Below are 24,087 nucleotides of genomic sequence, written 5' to 3'. Positions count from 1 at the left end.
TAATTTCTATGTTTCTATGTTTCTATAAGGTGCAATAGTAATTTAAAATATAAATGGTACCAGGATCTGGTAACGGGGGGTAAAAAAAAACAAAAACAAAAACACGGTTGGTATATCCTTTTTTGCGGAGTTTTGTGATATAATAGAGCGATTGTTTTTTCTTTTTTTTCTTTTCTTTCTAGGGTCTATTTCCTTTCTTTACTTCCTTCTCTAACTTCTTCCCTAAGGGGCTTTCTTTTCCCAACACTTTCCTGCACCTTCACGATTCTTGCTCACTTTCCTTACTTCTTTTATTTCTACCTTTTTTAAAGCTCGAAAAACGAAGTGGTACAACAAATGTAATAAGATATATGTGATGTGTATTACTGTAATTTACTGTACTTCTAATAAAAATAAAATATATTTAAAAAAAAAAAAAAAAAAAAAAGCTCAACAGCTGTAACGTAACAAATTGTCGAAAAAGTGAAGGGGTCTGAATACTTTCTGAATGCACTGTAGAATGGAGATAAGGAAAAACTTTTTCACCCAGAGACTTGTGAATCTGTGGAATTCTCTGCCTCAGAAGGCAGTGAAGGCTAATTCTCCGGATGCTTTCAAGAGAGAGTTAGATAGAGCTCTTAAAGATTGTGGAGTCAGGGGATATGGGGAGAAGGCAGGAACGAGGTACTGATTGTGGATGATCAGCCATGGTGCTGGCTCGAAGGGCCGAATGGCCTACTCCTGCACCTATTGTCCATTGTCTATTGTCTATGACTGTGCATAAAGTGATATGAAGACAGAAACGTAGATTTAAAGGAGATGGTAAAATGAATAACGAGAGGCAGAGAAGCAGTAAAGTTTGATAGTGCAGTTCTATTGCTCAGGGCCTGAGCACTTGAAGGCTCTCAATGCTGGTATGAGGTAGATTGAGGCCAGAATAAGAAGAGTACAGGTATCAGCAGGGAGGAGACCATGGAGGTATTTGAAAGCAGGGGCAATCATTTTAATGTTTAAGCAGGTGGGTCAGCAAATGCGGGTGACGAGAGAAAGGGAACATATAACAAGTCAGCTGTTGCGTATTGGATGGCCTGAAATGTAAGGAAATAAAGATTAAGGCATTCAGGGCAAGGGGATTGTGCAATGGCACAGTAAGTAACGCTGCTGCCTCGCAATGCCACAAACCTGGGTTCAATCCGGACCTTGGAGTGGTGTCATTGGTGGAGTTTGCATGTACTCCCTGTGATGGGGCACGCTTCCTCCAGGTCCTTCATTTTACACCCACAATCAATAGATGTTTGGATGGCTGTAAATTCTCTCCAGTTTGAAGATGTACGGTAGAATCTGGGGAAGATGGCTGATATGGTATTGTATTGTATTCCTTTATTGTCATTCGAATGAAATTTCATGCCTTGCAGTCATAACATGGAATAAAATAACAAAACACACAATAAACACAGATTTAACATCCACCACAGTGAGTCCACCAGGCATCTCCTCACTGTGATGGAAGGCAAAAGTCTTAAAGTCTTTAATAAAAATAATAATAATAATAATAATAATAATGGATGGGATTTATATAGCGCCTTTCTAATACTCAAGGCGCTTTACATCGCATTATTCATTCACTCCTCAGTCACACTCGGTGGTGGTAAGCTACTTCTGTAGCCACAGCTGCCCTGGGGCAGACTGACGGAAGCGTAGCTGCCAATCTGCGCCTACGGCCCCTCCGACCACCACCAATCACTCACACACATTCACACACATTCACACACAGGCAAAGGTGGGTGAAGTGTCTTGCCCAAGGACACAACGACAGTATGCACTCCAAGCGGGATTCGAACCGGCTACCTTCCGGTTGCCAGCCGAACACTTAGCCCATTGTGCCATCTGTCGTCCCGAGTCTTTGTCTCTTCCCTCCTTGTTCTCCCTCTGCGTTGAGGCGATCCAGGCTTCCGATGTTGTGACCCCGCCGGGAGATGGTAAGTAAGTCCTGCGGCTGAATCCAAGCTCCGCGAACGGGCCAGTTCAAACTCCGCGGCCCGGGGCGGTCGAATTGCAGCTAAATGGTTCAATTGTCTTCATCGTCCCAGTCCCTCTAGTCTTCAGGAGATGAGCAGGGGCCGGCACGGCAGTTTCCCTCCCCCCCACCCTGCAAGGTGCAGCGGGCTGGAGGCGTATTGCTATCTTATTCCAAACTACTATGTTAAATGGAAGAAACACTGTTAAACTCTGTGAAACTCAATGTTAATAATCTGATAATTTAAACATACCTCAGTAACCCTTCAAATACTTCAATGTTCTGAAGAAGCATGTGAATATAACGTGGCTGGTACAGGCTTATAATCCACTGGCATGTTCAGGCTGACAATGTATAACGTTAAAATGTGTCTGTACAACACCAGCTGCGAGAGCCAGATTAAAAGAATATTATTTACATGTTCCATCTGTTCACACACTTAACACATCATTGTTTGATTCAGTGTTAATAGTGCAATCCCATTAGTACTGAATAATGATGCAGCATTGTTTCACAATCTGCGTCCTGCTTACGTTAAGGCAATGTGGAGGAAAGGAAGGGTTGGAGCTCTATCGAATGCTTGATGTATTGTTTTTGTCACCCATAGTTGAACTTAAGCAGATAATATGCTCCCCCTGCAGTATCAAACTGTACCCACATGATGATCTTTGCCACCACATATTCATTCCAAACTTTCTTCAATCACTTTGTATCTCATCGTGTGAGATTAGAATGACTTGTTCTTGATAACGTCGGTGAAATTGCTGAACTTTGTATCACTCTTTCCAGTAAAAATATCTTGAAATAAGTACTTAATAATCAATTTGGGCTGTGATTGGAAAACTAGTATGAATTGTGCTGGGAAAAAGCTTTTTGCTCACATTGCTGATATTTCAGAAGACAATAAACAAAAGATGTGTCCAACCTTCATTTTCTCTCAGGTGGTGAGTCAAGGCACAGAAATGTTGGAAGCAGAAAAAGAAACAATAGAGGGAAATAGTTAAGGGCCTGTCTCACTTGGACAATCTAATCCACAAGTTTAGAAGACCCTAGACGAGTTGAAACAAATGTCAAGGTCGTGTTGACTCGCTGAAGTAAAAAACCTTCTTAGACCTCCTACGACTATGTCTACGACCTCCTACGACCCCCCTCGACCTCAATCTTCCACACCTAAGACCAACTACGACTAGCTACGAGTGGAAAATGATCACATGATAAAATGATGTCATGTTTGCATTTTTTTCCCCGGGCCAGTTACCAACCTACGACTACCTACGACTACTATCACGACCTATTACGACCTATCTACGACCTAACTACGAGTAAAAAAAAAAATGTTTTTCCATGCCAACCTTTTTTTTACTCATGGGCATTTTTTATCAGGCTGGAAAAAATGCCGCGACCTACTTGAGGTCATGAGTACGCGGAGACCACTCACGAGCATGAGGAAGAGTTACAAAGACCTCCTATGACCTCGTGGTGACCATGCTGCGAGTATGAGTCAAGGGCAAACTCGGCAGAGGTCGCCAATTAGGTCGTGAAAGTGGGACAGGGGCTTAAGAGTGAGGTGGAAAAAAGTGAAATTCGGAGCGAGCAGTCGATGCAGAATAGAGTGGAAGCAGAGAATAGAAAGGAGAAACAAAGCACTAGAGAGATCAAAAGTCACACTAAAATTATAGAAGAGCAGATGTTATTTTAATGACAGTTTAAGAGAGGAATACAGGAACAGAGAACCAACAGTGTTGCAGCAGAAGTGCAGATTAAGCAGATGCACAGTTTTGCCACACAATACTGATCAAAGAATGACGATAGAAAAATCAACATGAAACATAGTTGCCACTGCTTATTTCCAGCCAGTAGAGAATTGGAACAAAGAATAAACTGCAATATTACAGTTTTTGGTTCTTTATAGGTGTGAGAAAGGGAGAGGGAGAGAGAGAGTGAGAGAGGGAGAGAGGGAGAGGGGAGAGGGAGAGGGAGGTAGAGGGGGAGGTAGAGGGGGAGGGGGAAGGGGAGATGGTGGGAGAGGGAGGGAGGGGTCAAGGAGAGGTAGAGGGAGGGGGAGAAGGAGAGGGAGAGGGAGAGGGAGGGGGAGGGGGAGGGGGAGGGGGAGGGGGAGGGGGAGAGGGGGGGGGAGAGGGAGAGGGAGAGGGGGAGGGAGAAAGGGAGAGGGAGAGGGAGAGGGAGAGGGAGAGGGAGAGGGAGAGGGAGAGGGAGAAAGGGAGAGGGAGAGGGAGAGGGAGAGGGAGAGGGAGAGGGAGAGGGAGAGGGAGAGGGAGAGGGAGAGGGAGAGGGAGAGGGAGAGGGAATATCTTGCACTTAGCAATTTACTTAATAATTGTTTAACTTCAAGTGAAAAATGGACAGTCAGTGGCACAGTGAATTATGCATGAACTAAAAGTGAGATACAAGCTTAATGTGCTTGATAGGCTTTTCATCATAATATCCATTATTTAAAATTAAGTTAAAATATATTTTTAAATACTGATTGGTAATCAGTGCAATTAAAAAGTAACTGCACTAAAACCATTCAAAAGAGAACTGGATCAATTTCTAATGTAGTGGGTGGTTTTTGGTTGTAAAATGATAAAAGTTGAATCAGATGTTGCCTTGTGGGATTGATTTAGCTAGCAACAGCAATTTCCAATTTCTGGTTAGCATGCAGAGTATTAAAATAAGTGTGAGAAATAGTAGGGTACCCAGCCAAGATGCCATCTCCTATCTCAACAAGTTAATTACTGAGCATGCAATTTGCCTTTTAAGGGCAAAAGTAAAATAACCCACTCACAGCAACAGCCCATTCAGCCCACAAAGTCATGGTGACCAAATATCTGTTTATGCTAATCTTACACTAATCTCAAACCATTCACCTCACCTTTCCTTCAAATGCTCCTTGATTCAACCATTCAACTATACATTGGAGCCAATTTAGAATGGCAATTAAGCTGCCAATCCACCTATAAAATCATACAGCATGGAAACAGGCACTTTGGCCCAACTTGCCCATGCCGACCAACATGCCCCATCTACATTAGTCCCACTTACCTGTGTTTGGCCCATAACCCTCTAAACTTTTCCTATCCATGTACCTGATCATTTGTCTCCTAAACGTGTATCTATATACTGTAAATGGTTCAATTGTAATCATGTATTGCCTTTCCGCTGACTAGATAGCACGCAACGAAGGCTTTTCACTGTACCTCAGTACACCTGACAATAAACTAAACTCAACTACATCCCTTCAGTGTTTTCCCATTGTTACTCTAGTTGAAATAGGTTTTGCCTTACAGTCAGCACCAACATACTAACACACTAAGCTAAACTAAATTAAACTAAACTAAACTGAAACTAGAAGCGTCAAACGTTTCAATAGTATCTGATTGTACATGATAGTACACCTTGAGGAAGTGGGAGGAAACCCAGCAGAAATCTAGGGAGGATGAACAGACTTCACACATTCAGCATGGAGTTCAGATTTGAACCTGGGTACGAGACTGTGAGGCCACTGCTATACTCGCCTGCCTCCCCACCTCCATACCATGCCACCCTAAAGTCAACTGTACTTCAAAGAAAATCCCAAGTTAGCAGAAGGCTGATTTCCTCTTGCGCTCACTTGCATATACTGTGGTAAAGATCATTGCTGTTTTTTTCTTACATTGCACTCGACCAGTTTGAGTTAATGGTACCCAGAAGCCACTAGTTTTAACTGAGGCAGGTGGTAGTGAGAGATTTCTGCAGCTGGTAAATATTTTGTAAACCGGTTTTCTTCTGTAATGTTGTCTAAAGACATCACCTTTTGAACAATTTCACTGATCAGTACACTGGTAGGCCACTACTACTTCCAGTGGAATATATGGACAGCATGGGACGCATCTGAAAATGTCAACAGAATGAGTGTGGTTTACTAAAGGTTTAACAGGGTAGCATTTACCTGACACAGATAGACTTGGAGTCTCAGTACGTAACCCACATTGCATCCTCGGTAAGGGTAGAGCTCACCAGCATCTCAAAGTTTTATGGTTTAGGCTTATTTCAGGCATCCGTAGTAGCCAGGTAATTTTACAAACCCTTTCACAGCAAAGAAGGAGTTTTGTCAATTTGGTCTGAATTGGTTCATTGAATATACTTTAGTCCATTGCATCAGGCTTGGGACTGTTGGATATAAGTGTTTCAGGCAGATCCTTCAGATGCTCTCCTTAAGGATGTACTTAAATAAAAAAAGGGCGGCGTTCCGGCGGCGGCGACCCGACTTCGGAGCCTCGGAGGCTCGGTCGCGGGCCAGTGGACGACATCGTCGGGAGCTCGCAGGTCACAGGTTGGTGACCTGTTTTTCCGGAGCTCCCGCAACAACAGTTTCGTCCGCTGGACTGGAGGGCGGCAGCTTCGGCAGCTTCGACCACCCCGGGTCGCGGAGTTTGAACTGGCCCGTTCGCGGCGCTTGGATTCAGCCGCGGGACTGACTTACTCACCATCACCCGGCGGGGTCACAACAACGGAAGCCTGGATCGCCTCAGCGCAGAGGGAGAACAAGGAGGGAAGAGACAAAGATTTTAAGACTTTTGCCTTCCATCACAGTGAGGAGGTGCCTGGTGAACTCACTGTGGTGGATGTTAAATTTGTGTTTATTGTGTTTGTTATTTTATTATATGTACGACTGCAAGGCACGAAATTTCGTTCAGACCGGAAGGTTTGAATGACAATAAAGGATACTTTACTTTACTTTTTTAGCAAGTGACTAGGGCTAAACTAGGGCTATTGTTATGAAAATAGTTCTAGTTTATTTTATTGTCATGTGTACTGAAGTACAGTGAAAAGCTATTTTGTTGCGTGCCAATCAGTCAATGGAAAGACTATACATGTTTGCAATCAAGCCGCTCACAATGTACAGATACATAATAAAGGGAATAACGTGTAGTGCAAGTTAAAATCCAGTAAAGTCATATTATAGATAGTCCAAAGGTCTTCAATGAGGTAGGTAGAAGCTCAGGACCGCTCTCTTGTTGTTGGTCACTTAGGACTTAAAAAATGGAGAATGATGAAAAACAGTACTAATCTCAAACTGAAATGTGGTTTCCACTTTGCGATTAAATTAAACTCACTATTATACTGTATATTTTGTCTGGACAGTCCGGAACCTGCTTCGCAAGGGGTTAAGCCCTTCATCTGTGCCATATCCACCTGGCCCACTGCTTACATTTACAAGAAAGGCCACGGCTCATCAAAAGGGCCTCTCGCCCTAGAGACATGAAGAATGAAACAACCAATAGCACTCCTCAATTAAATGTATCATCAGAAAAGATTACTCTGCAACTACATCACGGGCTATCTGGAAATTAAAGCAGCAGCTTCCTGGTGCTGATGCAGATTGAGACTGACAGCTTCCAAATTCCTTGGTCCTGATGAGACGGGACGAGTTGACAGAGGTCATTGGCAACTGTTATCACACTCTATAACACGCTGTCAGGAAAGCCTAAACTACAATTTACCTTTACACATTCAAACGAGGATTTTAATGGATTTGCTTGAAACCTAAACAAAAAAAATCCCAAGTGAATTCAGCACAAAAGTATTTGCTTTGTCATATTTGATTATAGGTTTGTGGTTAAGGCTTTTGCAAAATGGTTCTTCCTTTCAACATGCTTTACAAAGTTTGTGTGAATCAACAAAACTAACTTCTGACAAACTTGTCGGACAAACTACTACTGGTGATACTGAAGACTTTGGCAAAGAATTTAAAAACTGCCAGGGTTGTAGTTTGACTTCTTTATTGATTGATTATATTGATTGATAGAAAGATGCAGCATGAAACAGGTCCCATGGCCCAGTGTGTCCATGTCACCCATCACTCAACCGTTCACACTAGTTCTTTGTTATCCCACATTGGCATCCACGCCCTACACACGAGAGGCAATTTACAGAAGCCAGTTCTTCTACAAACAGAACGTCTTTGGAATGTGGGAAGAAACCGGAGCATCTGGAGAAAACCCACACAGTCACTGGGAGAACCAGCAAACCCCCATGGACAGCACCCAAAGTCAAGATCAAAACTGGTGATCTGCCACTGTGAGGCAGCAGTTCTACCAGCCTGTGGATTGTAGATCTAGTCATTGTGGACAGTGCCTGTGGACTGTGAATCCAGCATCAGCAGTTTACAAAAAGTAGATCATTTATTGAAGTTTTGAGATAGGTGGAAGTCAGCCATTAAGAGTCATCGAACAGCAGTGACATCTAAAGAAGACGGGTTGTAATGCTGATTGCCTGGTAACTTTTCCCACTCGGATAACCCTAATATACATCTTCCACAACCTGCGGCTGGAATACTGGTTATTATTCAGAGTGTGATCCAAGCTGATTTATTATGCGTAAGTCAATTAAGTCAAAAAAAGAGGGAACATTAATTCAGTCGCCGCTATCTTTCAACAGAAGACCTGCTGGTAACATGTAAAGCTCAATTCATAGATATTAGCTCCAATAGATGCCTGCCTCCATTGTCCTGTATTTTTGACACCCTCTGTGTGTTGCCCCTGTCCCACTTAGGAAACCTGAACGGAAACCTCTGGAGACTTTGCGCCCTACCCAAGGTTTCTGTGTGGTTCCCGGAGGTTGCAGGTAGTGGAAGCAGGTAGGGAGACTGACAAAAACCTCCGGGAACCTCCGGGAACTGCACGAAAACCTTGGGTGGGGCACAAAGTCTCCAGAGGTTTCCGTTCAGCTTTCCTAAGTGGGACAGGGGCATATATAAGGCACTTCTTTCTTTCTCACTCTGCATGTGTCACCTGCCTGTCTAGCTCTACGTAAAACACTTACCTTCAATCATTTTGCATTGAAATTCAATAATTCTGTAGATGCCAGAGGACTGGAATGCAGAGAAAAAGCACTGGAGAATACTCAGAAGGTCAAGCAGTACCTGTGGAGTGAGTAAGATCATGACAGAAGCCTCCTGGTGGCGATCCCTGGAAGCGACGACGCGATACACTCTGTGACCCGTCGGGCAACAATTCTGTCAACATGTTGGACGACGATAGAAACCAACAGCGAGCTACATCGTCTGACACACGAGCGAATGAACAAAATCAATCAGCTTCTTTCACCTTCTGATGAGGCATCGCTGATCTGAACCATTAACGTTTCTTTCCTCAGAGTATTTCTGTTTTAAAATGTATTGACTTTCTGCTGACTGGTTAGCACGTCACAAAAAACTTTTCTCTGTACCTCAGTTCACGTGACAATAAACTAAACTGAACTGAAAAATCACAAAACATTTCTGGTTTAGACCCAGTGAGCTCAATCAGTAGGCCGAAAATGGCTGAACATTTTTTGGCCCATTTTCTCAAGGACATTGGCAAGAACCCAAATCAATTATGGTCATGGAGCTGTAGAGCATGGAGACAGGTTCATATAGTCCATGTTCACCAAGTTGGCATACTAGACTAGTGGCATTTGCCTACATTTGGCCCATAGCCCTCTAAACTTTTCCTATCCATATATCTGTCCAAATGTCTTTTAAAAGTCGTATCTTGTACTCTTTTCTATACCTTCTTCTGTCAATTCATTCCAGACACTGACTGCCCTCTGACTGAAAAATATACCCATGAGATCCCTCCAAAATCTCTCCTCTCTCATCTTAAGCCTACGCTCTTTAGTTTTAGATTCCTGTATGCTGGGAAAAAGAATGTGAGCGTTGACTCTATCAATGCCCCTCATAAATTGCATATCTCATTAAGGTTGTGCCTCAGCCTCCTATGCTCCAAAGAAGAGTCTCAGCCTCATAACTCTCTCCTCATAACTCAAGCTGGGCAGCAATCACTGCTCTAATGGGTCTATTCCTTAGCTTCCATGATCTTTTTCTCAGTAAAATCTGATGAGAAGATTTCATTTAATATCTCTCCAATCTCTTATGGTTCCACATAAAGACAGCCATGCTGATCTTTAAGGGGAACTACTCTTTCCCTAACCATTCTTAATACTTTAAATATACGTAGAATCTTCTGGGATTTTCCTTTATCTTCCCTGCCAAATCCATTTCATGTCCTCTTTTTGCCCTCCTGATTGCCTTCTTAAAGTAACTGCTATGGTTATACCCGCAGAGGGAATTGCTTGATCCCGGCTGTCAAAAACTGCCTCCTTCTTTTTCCTGACAAGAGCCTCAACATATCTGTCAACCATAGTTCCCCAAACTTGCCAGCTTTGCCTTTCACTCTATCAGGAACAAGCTGCCCCTATACTCTTGCTAACCGGCTTTTGAAAGCCTCCCCCTTGCCAGCTGTCCCTCTACCTGCAAGGTAGACAAAAGTGCTGGAGAAAGTCAGCGGGTGCGGCAGCATGTATGGAGCGAAGGAAATAGGCAACGTTTCGGGCCTAAACCCTTTGTCAGCCTGCAACGTTGGAGTTGCTTTTAACATTGGCTCAATCATTACTTCAATCATATCATGCTGGGCATTTAGATGTGACCTATTCCTTTAACCACTATTTCATTCATGTTGAACATAATCACTATCAATTTGTCGTGTGATGTTGCCAATTTCTCAGAGACAGAGCCTTGGAGGGCATCCAGGTTTTATTCGAACTCTTTGCTGAGTGCTACTTTGGCAATGTGTATCTCCAAATGATGTTTCAATATCCATAAACACTGGCATGCTTGCCAATGCGTATGTCTACCTTCTCATCCAACACAAACTAATTAGCTGGTTTGAAGAAGGGACCCGTAAAGTCACTAACGTTTTTCCTCCAGAGACAATGCCTGACTCGCTGAGTTACTCCGGCACTTTGTGTCTATCTTTGGTATAAACCAATATCTGCAATTCTTTGTTTCTACAAACAAGTTAACTGCTCAGCTTGGAGTCTGAAGTATTGTGACCCGAAACATCGCCTGTTCATTCCCTCCAGCGATGCTGCCTGACCCACTGAGTTACTCCAACACTTTGTGTTTTACTCAATATTCCAGGATGTGCAGTTCCTTGTACACCTTATATAATTGCACTGGCATTAAGAAATGAATAAAGTTCAGGGTGTCGGGGGTTATGGGGAGAAAGCAGGAGAATGGGTTGAGAGGGAAAAATAGATCATCCATGATTGAATTGTGGAGTAGACATGGTGGGCTGAATGGCCTCATTCTGTTTCTATAACATGAACTTATGAAGTTGAAACTGAAAACAAAAAGGTTCAATCACAAATAGCCATGCTGAAAATGAGAAAATATAGAAATTAAGTAGAAAGTTTTCACCCGAATTATTGTAAATGTTGTATTGTAATTATAAGTACTCGGAAAGACTATTCAAGGAATTAGCTAATAGGTTCAAAAGGAAGTTAAACATATATCCAAAAAGTGAAGGAATTGTAGACACCATAAAAGTAAGGATTGAAGGACAGATACTGTGTCTATTGACTTTTTCTATTAATAAAATTACTAATACTCTTAAGGTCTATTTTTCCCATACTCCTGTGCTTACATTGTTTGATAGGCAAACTTGGGAATAAAATGCGGGCATTGATTTCTGAGCCTAGTATTTCATGTTTAATATCGTCGTTAGATTGGTAAGAGACTTGTCTCTTCCAGCACAGCAATAGCAGCACACTAACCCATGCATGTTACAACCCACTAAATGAAAGTCAATTTGCCTTAATGAAATAGTAAGTAAAAGTAGATTGTGCCATCGTTTTAGTCAATAAAGCTCACAGACTGGGATTAGGTAGGTTACAATTTGTAAAGCAATGAGGACACAGGTTAGTTACATCTTGGTGTGTAATTTTTACTGAGGTGGCTTAGACTTGATCCTCTATCATTTGCAAATATTAACAAATCAAGCTCTCCTCTGAGACCTCCAGTCTTTCAGCAGCAGCCCTTTACTCCTGGATTTGTTGTATTCCACAGAGTGGAGAGTGGAGTACACTTAATAACCTGCATGCACTCAAGCAAAAACAGATGGAAAAACTGGAAGTGCATTACTAAGGAACAGAGAAAAAGTCTGTGTTGTTAAGCAGAAACCAACGTTACATAGGACTTTTGAAGGAATATTTTTTTTGCGTAACATATAGTTAAGTGGAAATTTCCTATAGGCATTATAAAACTACTATATGTACTAATACACGGTGTACTAATACACCGACTATTGAGGAACCCATGAACCCACTTGTGCCCGCAAATTTCTGATTCACATTCAGATTAGTTTTATTGAAATAATGAAATTAGATTTCTTGTTTGTATGAAGCTCATTGATATTGAGTATTGGTATTGACATTGGTATTGGTATGTAACATAGAAACATAGAAAATAGGTGCAGGAGGAGGCCATTTGGCCCTTCGAGCCAGCACCGTCATTCATTGTGATCATGGCTGATCGTCCCCTATCAATAACCTGTGCCTGCCTTCTCCCCATATCCCTTGATTCCACTAGCCCCTAGAGCTCTATCTAACCCTCTCTTAAATCCATCCATTGATTTGGCCTCCACTGCCCTCTGTGGCAGGGAATTCCACAAATTCACAACTCTCTAGGTGAAAAAGTATTTTCTCACCTCAGTCTTAAATGGCCTCCCCTTTATTCTAAGACTGTGGCCCCTGGTTCTGGACTCACACTACATTGGGAACATTTTTCCAGCATCTAGCCTGTACAGTCCTTTTATAATTGTATATGTTTCTATAAGATCCCCCTCATCCTAAACTCCAGTCTAGTCTTTTCAATCTTTCCTCAAAAGACAAACCCGCCATCCCAGGGATCAATCTCATGAACCTACGCTGCACTGCCTCAATACCCATTGTTATTGATTTATTATTGCCATGTCTACAAGATACAGTGATTTTTTTTACATGTTATCCAAGCAGGTAGTGCAAAAGTCTGGATTTTTTGTGATCCAGTTCCAGGGAAAGTGCAGGTAAACAAGTGGTCAAGAGCCACAATGAGGTAGATTGGAGGATGGAGAGAAATGACAGTATGACTGGGGTGTGAGTGGTCCTAGATATTGTTGGCTTCTTCCTCGAAGCAGCAAGAAGTGTAGAATGTAAAATAGGGTAGCTAGTGTTATCCCACTTTTTATGAAAGGCGGGAGAGAGAAAACGGAATTATAGACCAGTTAGCCTGACATCGGTGGTGGGGAAGATGCTGGAGTCAATCATAAAAGATGAAATAGCAGCACATTTGGATAGCAGTAACAGGATCGGTCCGAGTCAGCATGGATTTTCGAAGGGGAAATCGTGCTCGACTAATATTCTGGAATTATTTGAAGATGTAACTAGGAAAATGACAAGGGAAGAGCTAGTGGATGTAGTGCACCGGGACTTTCAGAAAGCATTTGATAACGTCCCACATAGGAGATTAGTGGGCAAAAATTAGGGCACATGGTATTGCGGGTAGGGTATTGACATGGATACAGAATAGGTTGGCAGACAGGAAACTGTATATTATTAATATATATTAATGATTTTGATGAAGGGATTACAAGTCACATTAGCAAATTTGCAGATGACACAAAGCTAGGTGGCAGTGTGAACTGTGAGGAGGATGCTATGGGAATGCAAGGTGACTTGGACAGGTTGGGTGAGTGGGCAGATGCATGGCAGATGCAGTTTAATATGGATAAATATGAGGTTATCCACTTTGGTAGCAAAAACAGGAAGGATGATTATTATCTAAATAGTGTCAAGTTGGGAAAAGGGGAAGTACAACGGGATCTGGCGTTCCTTGTTCATTAGTCAATGAAAGTAAGCATGCAGGTACAGCAGGCAGTGAAGAAAGCGATTGGCATGTTGGCCATAACAGGAGGAGTTGAGTATAGGAGCAAAGAGGTCCTTCTGCAGATGTACAGAGCCCTAGTGAGACCACACCTGGAGTATTGTGTGCAGTTTTGGTCTACAGATTTGAGGAAGGACATTCTTGCTATTGAGGGAGTGCAGCCTAGGTTCACAAGGTTAATTCCCGGGAATGCGGGACTGTCATATGCTGAGAGAATGGAATGGCTGGGCTTGTATACTCTGGAATTTAGAAGGATGAGAGGGAATCTCATTGAGACACGCTAGAGGCAGGAAACATGTTCCTGATGTTGGGGGAGTCCAGAACCAGGAGCCACAGTTTAAGAATAAGGGGTAAGCCATTTTGAACGGAGATGAGGAAACATTTTTTCACACAGAGAGTTGTGAGTCTGTGGAATTCTCTGCCTCAGAGTGTGGTGGAGGCCGGTTCTCTGGATACTTTCAAGAGAGAGCTAGATAGGGCTCTTGAAGATAGCAGAGTCAGGGGATATGGGGAGAAGGCAGGAACGGGATACTGATTGTGGATGATCAACCATGATCACATTGAATGGCGGTGCTGGCTTGTATGGCCTTCTCCAGCACCTATTGTCTATTGTCGATTGAGTTGATGGAGTGAGGTTGATTTACCTGGTAGACTGGGCTGTGTTCACAACTCTGCAATCTGTTGCCATCTTGGGCAGAAACATTGCTCAGCCAAGCTGTGGTGCATTTGGATAGGATGCTTTCTATGATACATCAGTAGAAGAGAGAACTCGGGGAGAATTTAGGAAACCTATTTGTTTATGTAATTGACATATAGAACCAGATGGTAGAAGCAAATGAAATTAGGTGACTGTGTGGATCAGAAGGAGAGAGAAAAGTAATGTAGACACTAGAAACTGCAGATGCTAGAATCTTGAGTAGAACAGAAGGTGCTGCAGTAACACAGCAGGGCAGGCAACATAACTGGATGGTATGGATAGGCGACGTTTGGGGAAATGAGCTTCTTCAGAAAGGGAATGCATTGGGTGCAGTTACCTGAAATTGGAATATTCAAAGGTCATACCATTCGACAGTTCACATTCAACAATGCCATACTGAAGCATGAGCCCAAGTAACAGCCTTAACTGCTGCTGAGGGGAAACAAACTGCAACCTTCGAGTCAAGCAAACATTTACACACAGACTTTACAAATAAAACTGTGTATTGTATTTAGTTTTGGTCACCTTGCTTTACGAAGAATGAAACTAAGCTGGAAAGAGTCTGAGAAAGAAAGTGAGGCACATTTTCTTTAGCCAGAGGTGGTGAACCTGTGGAATTCATTGCCATAGGTGGCTGCGGAGGTCGTGAATGGATATTTTTAAAGTGGAGATTGACAGGGTCTGATTAGGAAGGGTATCAGAGGTAAGGGGAGAAGGCAGGAGAATGGGGTTGAGAGGGAAAGATCGATCAGCCATGATTAAAAAATTGTCTGAGTAGACTTGATGAGTCAAATGTCCTAGCTCTGCTGCTACAACTTATGAACTTAACATATAAGTTAATTTAGAAATTAAGTTATATCTTATAACTGAAAAGTCACCTATCCATGTTCTCCAGAGATGCTGCCTGACTCGTTGAGTTACTCCAGCTCTTTGGGTCTTTTTGGTTTAGCTCTCATCCAGGCACTTCACTAATTTTGCCACATTCCCAAAACTCATCCCTTTAACTTAACTTACCAGCCAGGAAACCACACAATCCACGTCCAATATGATTGCTCATTGACTTCAAGCGTCATCATGGAGACTGAAATCGGACTGATGCTTAAACCAATTTGCGCACGATTCTATTAGTTTCTTGATGGGTGGATTAAGTTAAAATTGCCCCGACAGTCTCTGAAAGCAATAGGCTACTCCTGTTTCCATTTTGCTTTGTCATATGTTCTTATAGAGAGAATGAGGAGGAAGGTTAACACTTTAAAATTGATTATTTTTAAATCTGCGAAGGAAATTGAGTTATCAATGCTTTATCTCTCCCTTTCAGGGTCTCAGTCTGCAGCTCTTTCAGCTTAGAACAGGTTTTCAGTAGAAAAAATCAAAATCAAAAAATACAATTGTATTGTATTTGCACTGTAGCATCTCAGAAGAATTTGAAGACATTATTTTTTTGACCTTCAAAGCAAAAAGCTCTCAAAAGAATAATGCAATAACATTTGATGGCATTTACAGTTAAAACCTTTTCCATTCAAGTTTCTAGCAAAAAAACGGCTACATCCTATTCTGTTTGTGATTAAAATTCATAGGCTGAAGGCAAGGAACAGATGCAGAGGCAATTTTAGACTGGTCATATATGAGTTCTACAAAATTAATTTGACAGGTTTGCATTGAGGTACTGATCAATACTCACTTACAGCGGCTGATGCTAACCAGAGAGCAACTGAAAGAAGGACAGGGGAAAGAAATGAATCTTTGATACTTTCCCCCAGCTCTCACTCACATCAGTGGCCTGACCTTAACCCATTGATCAGCTGCATTTAACATGACAAAAGGGTCTGGTGAAGACGGCTTCTCACAGCAAAAGAATCACTTTTGATTTTCTCTTCCTCATGCTTTTCTCAATATTTCTCTTCACCCTTTTGGTCTGTCGATTCTTCCTTTCACTTTTCCTCTCACTGTTATCTTTCTTTATCCCACAGATTTATTTTGAAAATATTTGTCATCAAATTTCCCCACAATAATCATCTGAAAAGAAGACAGTGGGATCACTGGGCTTCCAAAAGAAAAATCGAGAACTGTTGTGAAAGATTACAATAGAATGTTGCTGATATTTTACCAGCTTTTCTGTGCAGAGTGGAGGATTTTTACTGATCTAATTCATGGTTTACTTAACCTGCAGCTGCTCAGTCATGTGGGAATGTTTTATTTTTCTTACATTTGCTTCTATTGTGCCTTCCAAAAATATTTCACCCAGAGAGTTATGAATCTGTGGAATTCTCTGCCACAGAAAGCAGTGGAGGCCAATTCACTGGATGTTTTCAAGAGAGGGTTAGAAACATAGAAGCATTGAAAATAGGTGCAGGAGGAGGCCATTCAGCCCTTCGAGCCTGCACCGCCATTCAATATGATCATGGCTGATCATCCAACTCAGTATCCTGTACCTGCCTTCTCTCCATATCCCCTGATCCCTTTAGCTACAAGGGCCACATCTAACTCCCTCTTAAATATAGCCAATGAACTGGCCTCAACTACCTTCTGTGGCAGAAAATTCCACAGATTCACCACTCTCTGTGTGAAAAATGTTTTTCTCATCTCGGTCCTAAAAGTTTTCCCCCTTATCCTTAAACTGTGACCCCTTGTTCTGGACTTCCCCAACATCGGGAACAATCTTCCTGCATCTAGCCTGTCCAACCCCTCAAGAATTTTGTAAGTTTCTATAAGATCCCCCCTCAATCTTCTAAATTCTAGCGAGTACAAGCCGAGTCTCTCCAGTCTTTCTTCATATGAAAGTCCTGACATCCATCAGTCTGGTGAACCTTCTCTGTACTCCCTCTATGGCAAGAATGTATTTCCTCAGATTAGGAGACCAATACTGTACGCAATACTCCAGGTGTGGTCTCACCAAGACCCTGTACAACTGCAGTAGAACCTCCCTGCTCCTGTACTCAAATTCTAAGGCCTAATTAGATTTAGCTCTTAGGGTTAATGGAATCAAGGGATATGGAGAGAAAGCAGGAATGGGGTACTGATTTTGGATGATCAGCCATGATCATATTGAATGGCGGTGTTGGCTCAAAGGGCCAAATGGCCTACTCCTGCACCTATTTTCTATGTTTCGATGTTTCTGTGTTTCAAAGGTCATGTCATAGAATATAAAAATCGGGGCATTATGTAAAAACTTCATGAAATACTGGTTAAACCGCATTTGGAGTAATTGTGCGTAGTTCTAGTCAAGAGTCAAGAGAGTTTTATTGCCATATATGTCCCAAAATGGAACAATGAAATGCTTACTTACAAGTCACTGCATTATAGAAAGGATGTAGTTATGCTGGTGTGAGCGCAGAGATGACTCACTAGGATGTTGCCTGGGTTGTAGGGCTTTATCCATGGAGAGAGATTGGAAAGGCTGGACTTGGTATCAAGAGATTTTACTCATCACAGTGAGAAGATGCTGGGTGGACTCACTGTGGTGGATGTTAATATGTGTTTATTGTTGTTTTTTTTATTGTATTATATGTATGACTGCTGCAATTTCGTTCAGACTTCGGTCTGAATGACAATAAAGGCATATCTATCTATCTATCTATCTATCTATCTATCTATCTATCTATCTATCTATCTATCTATCTATCTATCTATCTATCTATCTATCTATCTATCTATCTATCTATCTATCTATCTATCTATCTATCTATTACCAAATACAAAGCAAAATGCTAGGACTAATATGTAATCCGTTTTTTCACTATTCAATTTTCTAAGTTTTAACTAGAAAACATAGGTCATTTCAGTTGTGCGATCAAATGAAAATAGCTTTTCATATGTATTATTTTGATTATATTTGTATTAATTTGATTAAGTGGTCTATTATGTAATAGAATTGTTGATCCTAACATAATCCTGATCCAAAGATATCAGGTTCCAGCTATAAAGCACATTAATTACATTTAGTTATTTGAGATTATATCCTCTTTCATCATTCTTGACCTCTTTCCTGGTCATGTCCATATGGTTCATCCGCCTGTTGCATTAGTTGTTCCCAGACCCTGCTCCTGAGCACACAGCTTCACCTGACCAGCTCAAAATACTTCTAAACATCATTAGCTACACTTATTCTCAACCTGTCTTTCATTTATTCAAAACTGCTATTACCACCTTCTGATCAACCATGTTCTTTGGTGCGGCACGGTGGCGCAGCGGGAGAGTTGCTGCCTTACAGCGCCAGGATCCTGTACGCAGTTTGTACATTCCCCCCGTGACTATGTGGGTTTTCTGGCTTCGGTAAAAATTGCAAATTGTCCCTAGTGTGTAGGATAGTATTAGTGTACGGGGGTCGCTGGTCGACGCAGACTGGTGGGCTGAAGGGCCTGTATCCCCGTTGTATCTCTAAACTAATAGCTCCGATTCAGAACAGTTTCAATTCCTGACAGAGATTGCCACATCCACTTCTTGCCCCAATCACGGTTCTGCCCTGACCACAGCAACGCAGCTGTATTCAATGCTTCTTTCTTTCATTGCATTGGTCACTATGAAAGTGTGTCACTGTCCTTCACCTTCCTCCTTTATCGCTTTATTGTCTTTTAAACCAACAGCCACTTCACTAATCCCTCTAATCTCTAACACTGTCCATGAGTTTAAAAATAAACAGGGATAACTTTAATGTTTGCATGAGCAGAGATTTGTGGTGGAGATGGTTTATCCATTGTGAAAGTTTTCTGACTTCCATTTCATTGCTTTCATGAAATGAAAATTCACCAGATTCGATACTGAGGCAATAACCTAATCTACAGTTTGTCACTCGGGGTACAGTTACAACAAAGTTGTGCCTTTGTAAAGTAATTTCCATGAACCCATTAAACAACAATAGACTAAAGGTAGACAAAAGTGCTGGAGAAACTCAGTGGGTGCAGCAGCATCTATGGAGCGAAGGAAATAGGCAACGTTTTGGGCCGAAACCCTTCTTCAGACTCAGACTTAGTGGATGTCGGTCAGAAGTCTATCGCCTTCGATGGAGATAGTGAGGTCTAGAAATGGTAGGGAAGTGTCGGAAATGGTCCAGGTGTATTTGCGTGCCGGATGGAGATTAGTGGTGAAATGGATGAAGTCAGAGAGTCGTATGTAGGTGCAGGAGGTAGCACCAATGCAGTCGTCGATGTAGCGGAGGTAGAGGTCGGGGATGGGGTCATATGACTAATGGTCATATTTTCTTGTTGATGTTGAGTGAGGAAGAAGGAGGGGAAGCCAACATTACAAGGGATCTCTTTTGTCACTTGAGAAGATATCTCATCCCAAAGATGCTGACTTTCAAAATGCAGCACTGCCTTATTAATGTATTGAAAAGTATTGAAATCTCAGACTGGAGAAAGTAATATGGAGCAGGGAATGTCCCAACTGATATTCTGCCCTAATCTAGTTATGGCAGTTTAAATTGGAAGTATAAAAAAAATCCCTCTCAACCCCATTCACCTGCCTTCTCCCCATAACCCCTGACACCCCGAACTTTATTAATTTCCTTCAGATTCTTTGTTAATTTAATGCCAGTGGAACAATGCAAGGTGTACAAGGAACTGCACATGCACCAATCTTGAGTGAAACATAAAGTGCGGGGGGAACTCAGCGGGTCAGGCAGCACTTTGTGACTTTTTTCCAAATAGGGTTAGTTCCTTTAGATGAGCAATAAAATAAAATTTATTGCTAACCAGTCATTTTATTTTTAGAATTTGACTTCATGACATTCCAAACCTTGCTCATGTTTTCCCGTCCATTATTGCATAAATGATCACACAAATGAATACAATTAAAGCAGAGATGTCTTCCTTCCACTACCACTCATCTCTCTCCTCAAACGTAGTGTTGTTCAAGAGGTACAACAGCAGAACTAATGGTCAAATATTAATTGTGATGAGCCGAGGACAGTGAACGCATTTCACACAACGACCAGGAGTAAAAGGAGACTTTCACATTTCAATTTGATGGATTGAGCGAACCATTCCGACAAGCCTCCTTGCCGACTCATGCCCCAGGTGTTCAGGAATGGGAATTTTATCTATGACTACAAGAGTGGCTCCAACTGTGAAAATAAATAAGCTCAGGAGAGGGCTGCCTGTACCAGACGAGCCCTGTATGTTAAATATTATATTCTCTAGATGTTTGCTGAATGCACCTCCTTCTATGCTTGAACTTAAGGCTAAATCACAGTGCCTTGGAATTCAGTCTCAGGGCTATCTGGTTCAGAAATAAAGAAAAATATATTACTTTCTGCCATCTCCTGTCCTGAAGTAGGATAATAGTCTGGATTGCTTGTGGTTTCCATTATTTCCAACCATTCCATTAAAATTTTAAAGAGCAGCCTGCTCTGGTTAAATCCTGTTTCTTCTATTGTGCCATGCATATCACTCATATGCTTTCTGTCCTCACTGTTATAGGGTCAGGAATAAAGGTTATTCATATATTGCCCTTAATATCACAAAGACATGACCAGATGATTCACCATTAAGCATCTTCTTACCTTCTCCATCTCATCTCCCACAACTCAGGGGCAGCACCTTGGTGCAGCGGTAGATTTGCTGCCCTGCAGTTTCAGTGACCCAGGTTTGATCCTGACTATGGGTGCTGTCTGAATAGAGTTTGTACATTCACCCTGTGACCATGTCGGTTTTCTCCAGGTGCCCCGGTTTCCTTCCATATCCCAAAGATGTGGAGGTTTGTAGGTTAATTGGCTTCAGTAAAATTGTCCCTGACGTGTAGGATAGAACTAATGTACGGGTGATCACTGGTTGGCATGGGCTCGGTGGGCCAAAGGGTCTGTTTCCCCGCTGTTAACTAAACTAAGAAGTGTGTAAATCCTTATCTCTGCTTCACGTTCCATTATTCTTCATAATGGTTTGACATCAAGCAACTGCGGCATCTTAACATACTGCTACAACAATTATTTGCATTTTTGTAATGTAGTAACAAGGTCCCATCATTTGAGTAATCATCGAGCAAAATTCGCTCCATGTGGCATAAAGAGGTAAGTGGTTCAGCTAACCTAAACTTAGTGTACGTCATGGTGCTTATGGGAGAAAGAAAGAGAGGAAGAAAGGTCTAAGGAGAGAATCCGAACATGAAGGGCCAAGGCATTTGAAGATACCTCCACATATGGTGCTATTAACAAACAGAGGAAGTACTGAAGCTCATAAGTAGAGAAATATGAAGAGTTTGAGGAGTTGTAGTCCAGGGAAAGGTTTAGTGATGGATTGTTAAAAGCAAGGAGGGATTTAAAAACTAGCATGAGAATTTTACAATTGCCGCATTAATGGTCAGGAGCTATTCCTGGCTGGTGACAGGTTGTGTGAACAGGTCTAAGTACATGATGCTTTTTAGATAAGCTCATGTTTATGAAGAGTGCAGAATGAGAGGCTGCCCTGTGAATAAATGTATCGGCAAATGTCAAGTTAACAAAGGTGGGGATGGAGGTTTCAGCAGGAGAAGAGGTGATCTGAGACCGAGTGGGGCAATGTCATGAAGGTGAACGTTGTTCTTGCTGTACATGGAGTATCTGTGCTGGGAGAAGCAGAGATGATGCATAGTTTTGACGAAACTGTTTCAAGATATCAATAGACAATAGGTGCAGGAGTAGGCCATTCGGCCTTTCGAGCCAGCACCGCCATTTAATGTGATCATGGCTGATATCAGGGTGAGGATTGAGTCAGAATCTAAGGCACAGTGCTTCTAACTGGATCCAATTTATCACTGGAAACCAGTTTTCCAACTGCTACAGTTTTATGCTTGAACTTAAGTCTAAATTTAAGTGCTTTAGAATTCCTTCTCAGCCTATGCGGACATAGATTCAAGGTGAGGGGGGAAAGATTTAAGTTACCTGAGGGGTAATTTTTTTTTACACAAAGGGTGGTAGGTGTATGGAACAAGCTGGCAGAGCAGGAAGTTGAGGCAGGTACTATCACAATGTTTAAGAAACATGATGACAGATACATGGATAGGATAGGTTTAGATGAATATGGGCTAAATGCAGGCAGGTGGGACTAGTGTAGATGGGGCATGTTGGTCGGTGTGGGCAAGTTAAGCCAAATGACCTGTTTCCACGCTTTATGACTCCGCGACTGGTTGAGAAATAAAGAAACATATATTACTCTTGCCATCTCCTGGTCTGAAGTAGGATTATAATCTGGATTGTTTGTGGTTTCCATTATTTCCAATAATTCCCTTTAAATTTTAAAGAGCAACGTGTTCTAGTTACGTCCCATTTCTTATTTTGTGTCATGTATATACTCACATATTAGTCTGGGCTGCTCTGTGACCTACTGATCTGTGCTGGTCAGTGATGTGCTGTGCTGTGCTGTTGGTTTGCACGCTCTGTGATCTGCTGGTCTGTACTGCATAGCAATGTGCTGGGGTGTGCCGGTCTGTGATGTACTGCTCTGTGATGTTCTGTGGGTCTCTACTGTGCCAGTCATAGCTGCTTCTCCGCATCTCCTGGTCAAGTGCTCTGAGGCCCATTCGGGAGGTCAGGTTGGGCAATTTCTTTGAGAAGAGGGCAAGGTCCAGATGGGTGTGGGTCCTTGACGATAGATGCCGCCTTACTGAGGCAGCTCATCATGGAAACCCTGTTAATGGTGGGGCAGGCTGTGCCTATGATGGACAGGGCTGAATCCACCACAAGTTCACAAGGTCACAAGTCATAGGAGTAGAATTAAGCCATTCGGCCCCTCGAGTACACTTCACCATTCAATCATGCAGATCTCCGCCTCCTAATCCCATTTTCCTGCCTTCTCCCCTTAACCCTTGACTCCCATTCTAAACAGGAATTTGTCTATCTCTGCCTGAAAAACATCCACTGACTTGGCCTCCACAGCCCTCTGTGGCAATGAGTTCCACAGATTAACTACCTGCTGACTAAAGAAGTTCTTCCTCAAGTCCTTTCTAAAAGAGCGCCCTTTAATTCTGAGGCTATGACCTCTGGTCCTAGACTCTCCCACCAGCATGGGGCGGAAATCCCGGGGGGGACAGGGGGGACACGTTCCTCCATGTTTTGACAGGTGGGGGACGATCCCCCCCCATGTTTTGTAATCCGGATTTTAAAAGAAAGAAAAAGCTATTAAAAATCTCCGCTTTCTGCGAGACAGTAAGGGTGGGACTGATGATAGAGGGCCACCAGTGTTGTTGGTTTGTACTGCTCTGTGATGTGCTGGTCTGTGAGGCATAGCAATGTGCTGGTGTGTGCTGGTGTGTGCTGGTGTGTGCTGGTGTGTGCTGGTGTGTGCTGGTCTGTGATGTACTGGTTTGCACCACTCTGCAATGTGCTGGTGTGTGCTGCTCTGTAATGTGTTGGGCTCTACTGTGCCAGTAGAAGACATCTTTTCCAAATCCACATCCACACCATTGCTATGCAGTACAGCCTTTCATCATTCTGTAACTTCAACTAAGGTCCTACCTTGATTGATAGAATAATCATTTTTTAAATTAATTTTACATTTTCTTTTTGGGGGGTGGGGGGATCCTAATTTAGAATTCACCCCATATGTGTTACTATTTTGGTGATGAAAAACAGATGTCATGAGATTTCTGAACATTGGTTTGGATACAGCAGAGGCCTTGAATTTTTTTCCCCATCTCGAAGGTACTGATTAATCTAGACGACAAACATCATCAAGCTTTTGAACGATCCTTCCATAAGCA

This window comes from Amblyraja radiata, chromosome 1 (genome assembly GCF_010909765.2).
Source record: "Amblyraja radiata isolate CabotCenter1 chromosome 1, sAmbRad1.1.pri, whole genome shotgun sequence".
NCBI classification, from domain to species: Eukaryota; Metazoa; Chordata; class Chondrichthyes; order Rajiformes; family Rajidae; genus Amblyraja; species Amblyraja radiata.
The sequence above is the reverse complement of the archived record's forward strand: the minus strand, read 5'-3'. Positions refer to the sequence as shown.